The sequence below is a fragment of the Sus scrofa genome, chromosome 7 (genome assembly GCF_000003025.6).
Source record: "Sus scrofa isolate TJ Tabasco breed Duroc chromosome 7, Sscrofa11.1, whole genome shotgun sequence".
Lineage (NCBI taxonomy): Eukaryota > Metazoa > Chordata > Mammalia > Artiodactyla > Suidae > Sus > Sus scrofa.
The window spans coordinates 3,399,627-3,411,640 of NC_010449.5; the positions used below are offsets into that span (position 1 = coordinate 3,399,627).

At 49.8% G+C, this 12,014-nt stretch overlaps 1 protein-coding gene across 1 annotated transcript in view; it reads left to right on the top strand.

Annotated features, from left to right (window-relative positions):
- Nucleotides 1-12,014, top strand: part of FARS2 (phenylalanyl-tRNA synthetase 2, mitochondrial) — a 363,981-nt gene that overhangs the window by 206,194 nt on the left and 145,773 nt on the right.

Below are 12,014 nucleotides of genomic sequence, written 5' to 3' on the forward strand. Positions count from 1 at the left end.
TGTCTCTCTCTGTTCTTTATTTGTTAATTGAGGTTTTGCCCGCAGATTTCAGTTTGTTTTTGTATTCCATTTTATCACGCCCATTGCTGTTTAATGTCGCCGTTTCCGTATTATTTTAAGTGGTTATTCTAGACTGCAGTATGGGGAATTGATGCATCCCACTTTACCATGAGCAGCTATTACAACTGCATGAAACATTTAACAACAGCCTTGCAATGCTGTAATTCTATTTACCCCTCCTGTTTTTGTGTTATTATTGTCATACGTTACTTCTCCATGTGTTAAAATCCCACAGCACATTGCTGTTTGTTTCATATAGCCAACTGTCTTTTAAGGAAATTAAAGCTATGTTATTTTATATTTTCTTTGGTATGTATCCACTGATCACCCTTCCTTTCTCCCATCTTAATTTTTCGGGGGCGTTTTCTTTAAGTCTGAACAACGTCCTTTCCCGTTTCTTATTATCGTGCAGCCTGGCTTCCCCCGTTTTGTTTGTCTGGAAATGGTTTGTTCCACCTCTATTTTTTAGGAATATTTTCTGTGGATACTAGGTTGCCTGTGTCTGTGTGTGTGTGTCTGTGTATGTGTCCGTGTGTGTGTGTGTCTGTGTGTGTCTGAGTGTATGTCTTATGTGTGTGTGTATGTCTTGTGTGTGTGTGTCTGTGTGTGTCTGAGTGTATGTCTTATGTGTGTGTGTGTCTGTGTGTGTATGTCTTGTGTGTGTGTGTGTGTGTGTGTCTCTGTGTCTGTGTGTGTGTCTGTATGTATGTCTTATGTGTGCGTGTCTGTGTGTGTGTCTGTCATGTGTGTGTGTGTCTCTGTGTGTGTCTGTGTGTATGTATGTGTGTGTGTGTCTCTGTGTGGGTATTGTTGTTTTAGCTCTCAGATGTCTGTCTGACCTTGTCTGTCGTTTCACTCTGGTGTTGAGCAGGTTGACCTGCGTGTGATTTTCTGCCTGTTGTTTCACTTGGGGTTTCACTCTGATGAATCCGTGCTTTTCAGCCCTCTTTGAAAGTTCTCATCTGATGCCTCTTCCAACAGCTCTCCTCCTTTCTTTGCTCTTCAGGTTGTAACCGCACGAGTGTCAGACCCCAGAACTCTGTGCCCAGGGTTTGCTTTTTATTATTGGTTTTTTTGTCACCCTGTGCTTTATTTTGGATGGTTTTGCTTGTCTTGTCTCTGTGGTGTCCAGTTAACCCCGGAGCCCCTCCAATGAGTTAATCAGCTTAGACATTGTCATCAGTTCTTCACTTTCTTCTTGCTTCCTTTTGAGAGTTTGTGTTACTCTGATGAAATGCTCCATCTTTTCCCTCACTTTATGCATTTTTCCCTTACATTCCTTAGCAAGTTCATACTAGTGATTTTTGAGTCCTTGTGTATTATTTCTAACTCTTTTTTTCTCTGTTATTCTCCTTTTATTCCTTTGCGTCTTCGTCAGGGGCTCAGTTTTCCTGCTTTTTAAAGTGTGTTTGAAAGAACACAGCAGCTGAGGTGGGTGGCCTCTGTCCTCAGGAGGCCTCACCCCTTTCCTGGGGTGGCGCAGGTGACGAGGCCGGGTCCTTTTGTTGTCACCGGGAGTCGAACTGGACTTCAGGTCTCCTCTCCTCTGGGTGCTGAGACCTGGCCGTGCGGCAGAGGGTGGGGTCCGCTTGGGGGGTTTTGAAATCTCGCCTTGCTGTCCACCCGGCTGCCAGCAGCTTCTTCCACGCCCAGGGCTTGCTGAGCAAAAACCCTGCAGGAGAACTGGCTTCTCCATCTTCCGGTCGCCACCCGCCCTGGCCAGGCCTGGCCCGCAGAAGTTTGGCTCGTTCCTCCTTCTTCCAGCAGTTTCTTCACCAGGAGCAGGCTTGCCTTCCTCCTGCTCGTGCCCCGTGGTGGACGCACTAGGATCCAGGGCTTCCTGGATTCTCTCCGGAATTCCCTCACCTCCGCGTGGGTCCGCATGTCTTCAGTATCTTTTATGGCAGAAGACTTCTAAATTTATTGTTGTCTCGTTGTTACAGTGGGACCGGTGGTTTTTGGGGACCTTTTATATCCTAGCAGGAAGTGGAACCTCCTATCATTATTTGATTTTTCTGCTTTCATCTTTATTGGCCTTCTTAAAAATCCTGTTTTTTCAAAAAATAAGCTATTTTTTATTCCAGCACCAGGTCCTCCTAGGTTAATTGGGAAGAAAGCCCCATCTAAATGGTCAAAAGCAGAACCTGGCCAAGGAGCTAAGCTTTTCTCGTTCACGTCTTCATTCACTCGGTCACTTAGTAAACTGGCCAGTGTTGATGGATCACCAGCCAGCCTGGCACAGAGCAGTGGGCAGGACATGGCCGTGGGGCAAGCACAGATGGGTGACATGGTTGCAACCACGAGATGGTGGCTTCTATCCAGTTCCAAGTGGCCTCACAGGCATCTTCTCTTAAAGGCACAGAGTGTCCGGGAGTAGGCTGTGGACCTCTTGCATTAAATGTCTTTTAAAAAATCAGGGCCGGTTTTTCTCCTGCCAAGGTGGAAACCAGTATGTGTGCACCTGCCCAACTGAATATAGGTTTCACGGTTGCCCTTATGTGATACACTTCAGGTGGTGTAGCCAGGATTGGACTGCGGAAGAAGCAGATGTCCGTGAAATGCTTTGAAAATTATAGATGATGGAGAGCTGTTTCATAGTTGTTCACTGGTAATTAGTGTCTATTGATTATATTCCGGGTTGGTTTCCTGTTGCTCAGGTAACCAATTGCCACAAACCCAGCAGCTTAAAACAATACGTCTTTCCTATTTTATGACCCTGGAGGTGAGTCCGAATCCACGTGGTGGAGCTGAAGCTCAGAGGTCAGCGGGGCCGGGCCCTCCGGAGGCTGCAGGGAGAACCCGCCTCTGCCCCGGTTCCTTCCGGGGCGCCAGCTCCGGGCCGCATCACACCGCCCTCCTCCCTCCCGCCCGCGTGACCAGTCCCGTCGCCTTCGCTCTGAATGTTTGTCTCCTCCTTACAAGGGCCCTTGTGACAAGATCCTCTCCACACATCAAGCCCTTCTGGAATCGTCTCTGCGAAGGTCTTGTTGAGTGTCAGGTGACAGCCGCAGGTTCCGGGGCTCAGGATGCGGACGTCAGCCCATCACATACCCCTTTCTCTGCCATTTTCACCACGCAGGCTGCTGGCTGCGGGTAGAGCTGGGCAGATTCCGTGTTCACTGCGAGGAGTTCCGCAGTAGCGATTTTTAGCTGTGTCCGTGGAGTTGTCGTGACCTCGCTGAGGAGCAGGGGACGGCTTGTCACTTCACGTTCTTGACCTGTCCTGGGCAAAGTGGTGAACGTGCTCGTAAGAAGGTGGCGAAGCTGAGACTGAAGACCGCGCGGCTGACATCGGGGGCCGTGACCGTGAGAGGGCCTCCTGCCAGCTGGGCGGCCAGTTGTGGATGGACTGGGAAGCTGGCAGGGCTTGTCCTTGCTCTCCCTGGGGAACCAGGCACCATGGTGAGCACTCGGTTGTACGAGGCCCTGGAGGTTCTTCAGGCCACCCGTGGCCGTCTGCCCTCAGTCCGTGTCTCCTGCGGCCGTGGGTCAGCGCATCAAGCCTTATTCCGCTTGCCATCTGTTGAGTGCTTTGTCCGAGCCACTGAACCAAATCCCTTGCCTCTGTTATAGCTTTCTTCACGATCCAGTGGGAAGGGTTCTATAAGCCCATTTCATAGATGATGAACTTGAGGCTCAGAATCACCAGGAAACTTAGCCATAACAACTCCACCAGCAAGTGGCAGCGCTGGGATTTTATTGAACGTTGACTGCAGAGAGCTCGTGGTATCAGAGTAGTCAGCTGTCGTGCCCAGACCGAGGCACGGTTCTGGAGTCAGTAAGAGGATGCGGGCAGTTCCTGACATCAGGTGGTTTCCAGGGGAGGGAAGAGACCGATGTGTCAGGAGATCTGGGTCAGGTGATACCCAGTGCAGCCCTGGAACCACACGGAGCTGAATGCGGAATTTTGCGGATACTGACCAGTGCAGGTGGAGGTCAAATTTTTCTTCTTTCTTCTTAATCCTATTTTGCTAGTTAATTCTCTGAATCCTTCCGTGTCTCCCCAGAATTGTATTAGGACTTGAGCCTGTGATTACTTGCTAATCTCCAGGGCTTGGAATAGCTCCTAGATCTGGTTTGGCTGTCATTATCATAAGTGTTGTCTGATAAGACTTAATGCAGGATTATGCAGTGTTTCCTGGTTCTCGTCCCAAATAAATCCAGCTGTGAGAATCCCCGCAGCTTCCTTGTGTTGCAATGAAATTAATGGGTCTCAACTTTTTACCATTTCCATGTGCGATTTTTCCCATTTCACCAAAAAAAAAAAAAAAAAAAAAAGAAGAAGAAGAAGAAGCACATTAGTATTTTTCTTTTTTCTTTCTTTCTTTTCTTTTTTTTCAGTCTTTTTGCCTTTTCTGGGGCCGCTTCCTGCGGCTAGGGGTTGAATTGGCCCTGTAGCCGCTGGCCTACGCCACAGTCACAGCAACGCCAGATCCGAGCCATGCCTGCGACCTACACCACAGCTCGTGGCAACGCTGGATCCTTAACCCACTGAGTGAGGCCAGGGATGGAACCCGCAACCCCATGGTTCCTGGTTGGATTCATTAACCCCTGGGCCATGACGGGAACGCCACATCAGTATTTTTCTTTTGCTGGAAGAGGGATGTTTATCCCAGAAGACTGTAGTGGAGACGGTGGAGGAAGAGGCGGGGAAGACGGCCACCATAGTGCCTTTTCTGTGCCCTGCAGTCGTAGTCGGAGTTCACAGTTGGGGGCGGAGCGACCGACGAGGAAGAGGGTGGACGGCTTGTCGTGGGCGCCACCATCATGCGTGTATGAGGAGCGTGGTAGCAGAGCCTCTGCCTCCTGGGAGCCTGGCCTCCCCGTTCACCGGCGGCGGCGGCACCACCATCCCTGCTCTGAGCACAGCGGCCCAGTCCTGTGAATCCTGGTCCTCTGGGCCCGCGGATTCCACCCTCTGCCGGCTTTGCGGTTGGTGCCACGCAGCCCCAGCCGAACGAGGCGGGGGCCCGCCAGTGACCCTCTGCCTTGGGGCCTGTGGAGTGTGGCCCCATGTTTGTACTGGGGCCTCTGTCCTCGGGATTCGTGACTGCTCTTTGTCTTTGGAGAGCAAGGCTCTTGTGATGTGGTTACACGTGCAGAGCGTCACCCCCCCCAGTTTCTTTCCTGTTTAAAGCCCTGATTGAAAAAGGAGAGCGAGGGAGTTCCCGTTGTAGCACAGCAGAAATGAACCCAACTAGCATCCATGAGGCTGCAGGTTCCATCCCTGGCCTCGCTCATGGGTTAAGGGTCCGGTGTTGCCGTGAGCTGTGGTGTAGGTCGCAGACGCAGCTCAGATCCTGCGTTGCTGTGGCTGAGGAGTGAGCTGCGGCCACAGCTCTGATTCGACCCCTAACTTGGGAACTTCCATGTGCCTCAGGTGAGGCCCTTAAAAGACCAAAAAAGAAGAAGAAGAGTGAGATCCGGAGCACCTTCTCGTAGTGTAGATTAAAAGGATGTGTTATGTTTCCTTTATATGGACTCACGCATCCGTCACAATATCCACATCGAGCTTGTTGGCTCTTCACCTGGTGGAACATGTGCAGGAATTTCCTGTGTGTGGACGACATACCAAACCCTAAATCTGGCCGACATCTGTAAAGCATGACAAATTATGTGCAGTGTATTTTAGGAAAAAATCTGACTCGAAGACATTTTGGTGTTTCTCTCTCTGGAGCCAGAGAAATAAGTTTATACTCCACAGAATCACTTAAACCAAACACGAATAGCTGGCAGATTTGCTATTATAACTTCATAATGTGTATGAATGTCAAACAATCACCTTTAAAATATAGTTTTTTGTCTTGCCAGTTAGTCTCCCCAAAGCTGGGGGTGGGGAGGAGTGTCGTAGTTTTGAAAGGTCATCCCGCCAGATGATGAATAGACCAGAAACAAGCACAGGCTCGAAGCGACGGCGCGGGGGGAAAGAGCATGGCAGTCAGGCAGCGCTGCGGAGTCAGTGGTCTCTCCCGGGTGTGAATACGGGAGGAGAGCAGTGGGGATGCTTTCGGCTTCAGGCGGGGAAGGCCCAGCTCCAGTGGCTTAAAGGAGAAGGACACGCATGCGAAGCCCTCGATGGCGCCTCGAGCCCCGAGTGTTTGCCCCTCGGGCTTGAATGACAGCGGCAGGGGCATTAAGCTTCACCCTGTCCAGCCAGGTCGAGGCAGGAGACAAAGCACCCTTGTTTCTGTCTTCTTCCTTTGCAGACTTTTGTCCCATCTCCTTTTCAGGAGAATTGGAATTTTCTGTGAAGTTAGCCTTTGCTTTCTGGTATTCATCCTGGGCCTTCAGAATAAGGCTCCTGCTTTTGTGTTATCTCAACACCACTGCTGCGGCCGTTAGTGTCACTAGACAGTCACCTGTTAAACGGGCTGATGGGCTCCTGGGCTCCTGGAAGAGCTTTCCAGCCTCAGCTCTTTTTCCTCGTGCTGCCCGAGGCTTGCCATCACCCTTAGAGTTTGCTTCCTCTCTCTGAGCGCATCGGTCCCCGGTTGAATGTAAAATGCTCCTTCTACCCGGCACTGGCTGTGCGCGTTTTCACAGGACACCTGGAAGGGATTGGTGGGCAGGACTGGGGGGTCGTTTCTTCTCCACTGGGCGTTGGGTATGAGATGAGGGCCGTTTGGCGCTGGTTCCATGGTGCTCCAGGGTTCCAGCTAAGGGACTCTCCTGGCCAAAAGGAAGAGGCCAGCATGCCAGCCTCAAGGTGACTCGGCCTGGAGATGAGACTCTCGGAGGTGTCCGAGAAGCAGCAAGCGTCGATCAGAGCCAGTGCAAAGTTCTTGCGAATGTTCTCGGAGGGAAGGAAATCCGAGTGATTGGCCTTCCTAAATTATTCCTTACGAAAGGGCAATGCGGCTGTTCATCCCAATATTTTGAATGATGTCCCCCGTCAGCCCCGTCCTGCACGAAAGAAGACACACGCCTTTCCCGTTTCAGTGAGGGGCGTGCTCTGCCCCTTTGCTCGAAGCACGAGAGGCGTGTTTGTCTTCGTCCCACCCTTAGCGTCAGCCTGGGTCTGGACAGAGACACGGGGATCCCTGAGTTGACATGGATCACCCAGCTTTTCAACCTGCCTTCAGCTTGGCCATTTGTATGCATGAGGTCGAGATCTTGAAAAGGAAGAGTGGTTCAAGTAAGCAGTCATTTATGCAGTGGGTAGCTTAATGATTCCATCGCTTGGCTGAGTAATGAATCAAATGTTTTCTTTCAACTTGAGGGAAGACTTTGTTTTCTCAAGGGCCTCCCTGCGAGATGTATCCACTGCTATTACAGGCTGTCATTCACCCCCAAGGAGAGAGGATGGTAGACAGGTGACCCTTGCAGAGTCCACTCCTTGCAGAGTTTGACCGCCTGGGTGACTGCTGGTTGAGAACCAAGTCGTGATTTTTATATTTATTTCTATTCATTTTTAAAATGGTGAAGTATTCTCGACATATAAACATGTTTCCTGATTTGATTTGCTGATAACAGATCTGAGTGCCCCCACCCAGCAAATATCCCTGCCTTTCCCACCATGGGTTCCTGTAAAGAGAAGAGCATTCAAGATGCCCTTGACACACCTGCACCTCCTGCTGACCCCACCCCCACTCTCCTCCCCAGAGGTGCCCCCCCCACTTCCCCTGGAGGGCGGCCACCCTCAGGTTACTACTTCATTTGCATATATCCAAAAACAATTTGTAGGATTGCTTCAAAATGCACATGAAACAGCTACAGGAGTTAAGAAATAGAAGTTCAGAGAGGTGTTTATGAGGCCTTTGATGAGCACGTTGTAAAATTTATATGCAAATGCAGGAATAGCCAAAGCACTGAGGTGAGGGATTTGCCTGGGCTGAGGTCAAGTCCTTGTTTAAAGCTACAGGAGCTGCGAGAGTGCGGGGCTGAGGGAAGATGCACACAGGGCCGGCGGGGGTGGGGGGGCACTGGGGGCCTGGAAGCGCACTCTGGGTCGCCTGGACCCTGGCCTGGGGACCGGCGGGAGGAGGGGACCTCTGTGCAGGAGTAGTAGGAGTCGTTGGTCACCCATGTGGAAAAGATGAAACAGGACCCCCCACTCCTGATTGTTCAACCATGAATTCCAGGGGGTCTGCGGATCTAAGGGGAAGGCGATTTATTAGCTCCCTTACCATGAGTGCATCTTCGGTTCTTATTGGACTGAGTTGAGTCGGGGAGATCGAACTGAATGAACTATGGTATAACGTAAAATGAAAACCTAATTAATGTCTCATCTTGGAAGTTTGAGAATGAGTATTTATCTGAAGCAGTTGCTGTAGGTTTTTTGTAAAGCCTCTTATCAAATTAGGCGTGTTTCTATTTCTAGTTGTCTGAAAGCAATTATCATAAATGATGCTTAAAATTTATCAAACCTTTTCGTGTATTTTGAGGTGCTCTCATGATCTGAGCTGCTCTCGTGCTCTCTTGACCCTCTGAGAGAGGCCAGGGATCGAACCCACATCCTCGCAGATACAAGTCGGGTTCATTACCACCGAGCCACAGCAGGAACTCTGATGTCTTTCTGAAGTGTTTGATCCTATTTACCAGTGAAGTTCCTGGGCCTGGAATGTTCTTGGTGGGAAATGTTAAACCGCAGATTAAACTTCTTAGTAGACATTAGGCTATGCAGATTACTTTGAGTCAGTTTTGACTCAAAAGTTGTATTTTTTTTCCTAGGAATTTGTGCACCTCATCTAACTCTCAAATGTATTGGCATGAATTTGTTTATAATAGTCTCTTGTTATGTTCACATTAAAAAAAAAAAAAAACCTTTTAAAAAATTCGGCAGTCGTTCAGCACATTTACTCATTAACATGGTAACAAATGTTGTCTTCACCTTTTATTTCCCACCCTGAGCCTTCTCCTAGAGCTTGTTTCCTTCTTAGTGACGTCTGTCCTTTAAAGATTTCTGCCGTGAGGTATCACAGTGGTAAACTCTTACGGTCTCTGTATATCCGAAAATGTCTGCATGTTGCCGCAGTTTTGTTGTGTGTGTGTGTGTGTGTGTGTGTGTGTGTGTGTGTCTGTGTGTGTGTGTCTCTGTGTGTGTGTGTCTGTGTGTGTGTGTGTCTGTGTCTGTGTGTCTGTGTGTGTGTGTGTCTGTGTGTGTGTGTGTCTGTGTGTGTGTGTGTCTGTGTGTGTGTGTCTGTGTGTGTCTGTGTGTGTGTGTGTCTGTGTGTCTGTGTGTGTGTGTGTCTGTGTGTGTGTGTGTCTGTGTGTGTGTGTGTCTGTGTCTGTGTGTGTGTGTGTGTGTCTGTGTGTCTGTGTGTGTGTGTGTGTGTGTGGCATATGGAGGTTCCCAGGACGGGGACTGAATCTGAGCTGTAGCTGTGACCTACACCATAGCTACAGCAGATAGTAACACCTTTTTCTCCCCTTCTGGGAGTTCCCATTGTGGCTCAGAGGGTTAAGAACCCGACTAGGATCCATGAGGACTCAGGTTCCATCCCTGGCCTCGCTCAGAGAGTTAAGGATGTGGCGTTGCCATGAACTATGGTTTAGGTCGCAGAAGCGGCTCAGATCCGGAGGAGCTCTGGCTGTGAATTAGGCCGGCAGCTGTAGCTCCAATTTGCCTAGCCTGGCAACTTCCTTGTCCCACGAGTGTGGCCCTTAAAAAAAAAAAAAAAGAAAAGAAAAAGAAAAGGCAAATAAATAAATAGTACCTTTTTTCTTGAGTAGCGTTGAAGGCTTTCTCTTATGTCTGATGTCCTTCCATTTTACTAGGCTGCGTCTTGGGTGGGTTTGTCTTCATCCCGCCTGGTACCTGATGGTTACTTTCTTGTTACTAAGCAGTGGGTCCCCTCCATCTGCCCCCGCCTTCCTGGGTCTCCTGTTATTGATTGGAGCTTCTTAGTTATCAGCCGTATATCTCACCTATGCTTACCTTTTTTTTTTTTTGGTCCTCCTGTGCTGGTGAATTTCTCAGGACTTTCTACCTCTTCAGTCTTTTTATCCAAGTCTTTTGCACTTAGAAACGACGGCTTCTCACTCCCCACCGAGATCTCTAATTAGTTCCTTTCCTTCGTCACCTTCTTGGTTCCTTTCTGTTTGGTTTTCTTTCCTAATTCCTCGCTTCTTATAAATGGTCATTACTCCGTTCAGCAATCTGAATATCTTTCTCGTGCTTATTTTAAAGTCTTTGACTATTTTGTGATGTTAATTTTATCTCAAGTGAGTTCATATTATGGTTGTCGATTTAGTTGCTTGTGTTTTTTTGCGCATTTTCCTTTTCCAGTGTTTGAAAAACCTGATTTCGCGAGCGCCTGTGGACACGTGCTCATGTTTTCCCGTTAACAAAAAAATCATGTCCACCCCGCTCACCCTTCTTTGCCCACAGCCGTGTGTGGCCTCCACTCAGCCCCAAGTGACAACTGGTCTTTCAGTGCCCATTTCTTTTTTTTTTTTTTTTTTTTTTTTTTTTTTTTTGTCTTTTTGTTGTTGTTGTTGTTGCTATTTCTTGGGCCGCTCCCGCGGCATATGGAGGTTCTCAGGCTAGGGGTCGAATCGGAGCTGTAGCCCCCGGCCTACGCCAGAGGCACAGCAACGCAGGATCCGAGCCGCGTCTGCAACCTACACCACAGCTCACGGCAACACCGGATCATTAACCCACTGAGCAAGGTCAGGGACCGAACCCGAGACCTCATGGTTCCTAGTTGGATTCGTTAACCACTGCGCCACGACGGGAACTCCAGTGCCCATTTCTTGATCGCATAGTCCCCAAGTCAGTGGGAGTCTGGGTTTAAGGGACCGTATATCTTCTCTCTTTTTCCGTAGCCCACAGCGTCCTTCCTCTGCAGGAGACGGTGATTCAAAGCAGGAACCTGTCACATCATTACAGGAAGTTGAACCGAGACCACGAGGCAGTAATTTCCTGCACACTCAGGTTTTTGAATGAGTCTCTCCTTGTTCATCCTTGTTGATGAGCAAGAAGAGGCTCATCCGAAATGAAAAAGCATATGTGTGTGTATAACTGAGCCACTTTGCTCTACAGCAGAACTGAACACAGCAGTGCAAGTCAACCGTATTTAAATTTAGATAAAAATACCTAAACCTGACTGATTATAAAAAATAAAGAGAAAGGAAAGTCCCTGCCAGGTGGTCGAAATACCTCAACACTAATTTGGGATTCTAAGGTCAAAAAGAGCAAAAGAAGATGGAAGGAGGGCGTTAGGGACGGAGAGCCGAATCTTCATCCTTCTAGATCTTCCCCGAGAGCTGCTGTTTATCGAGGAGGCTCAGGAGCCATCCTTGTTTCCCATCTGTGTGGCCGCCCCGCCCCAGCTCCTCCTGCAGGTGTAAAAGTCGCGGTGGGTTTCGCCCTGTGCACCTGCTGTGGCACCCCTGGAGATGGTGGCCACTGCCCAGTCCCTCCTCCCTCGGCTGCTGGGCGTTGGTGCTAAGGCCAGCCTCCCTCTGCCCGTCCCTCCATCTCCCTGTCTCTCTTGCTGTCTTCTTCTTGGTGACATGTTCCTCTGTCACCCTTTTATTATGCGATTCTGATCAAAGTTAGGTTGTCCACAAAGCCAGGAGAAAACGGTCCCGGGCTGCATGAAATCCGCAAAGCGAGTTATTCCCCTGCGGTTTATGGAGACGGTGGCTGATGTGTATGACACGGGACAGGCTCTTCCCAAACACGAGAACGGCATCGGCTATTCACTCAGAGACCTTTGGAGCATCTGCTTCTGTGCCCGGCACTGGACCTGACACCTGGGGTGCAGAGAGCGTGGCCTCTGGCCTTGGGGAGCCCATGTGCTGATGGAGGGGCATTAACGGGGCCACGTGCTCCCTGGAGGGCCGACCACAGAGTCCGGGCCGAGTGGAGGCTGGGGGCACAACCCAGCCCTCGTCTGTGGCTCTGCCGAGTGTGCAGATAGGAGGCTCTGAGATGGAGGGAAGGTGGGCAAGGGCTAGCTTAGCACCTGAAGAGCAGGTCTTGAGGTTTCTCTGGGAGGCAGTTAGCA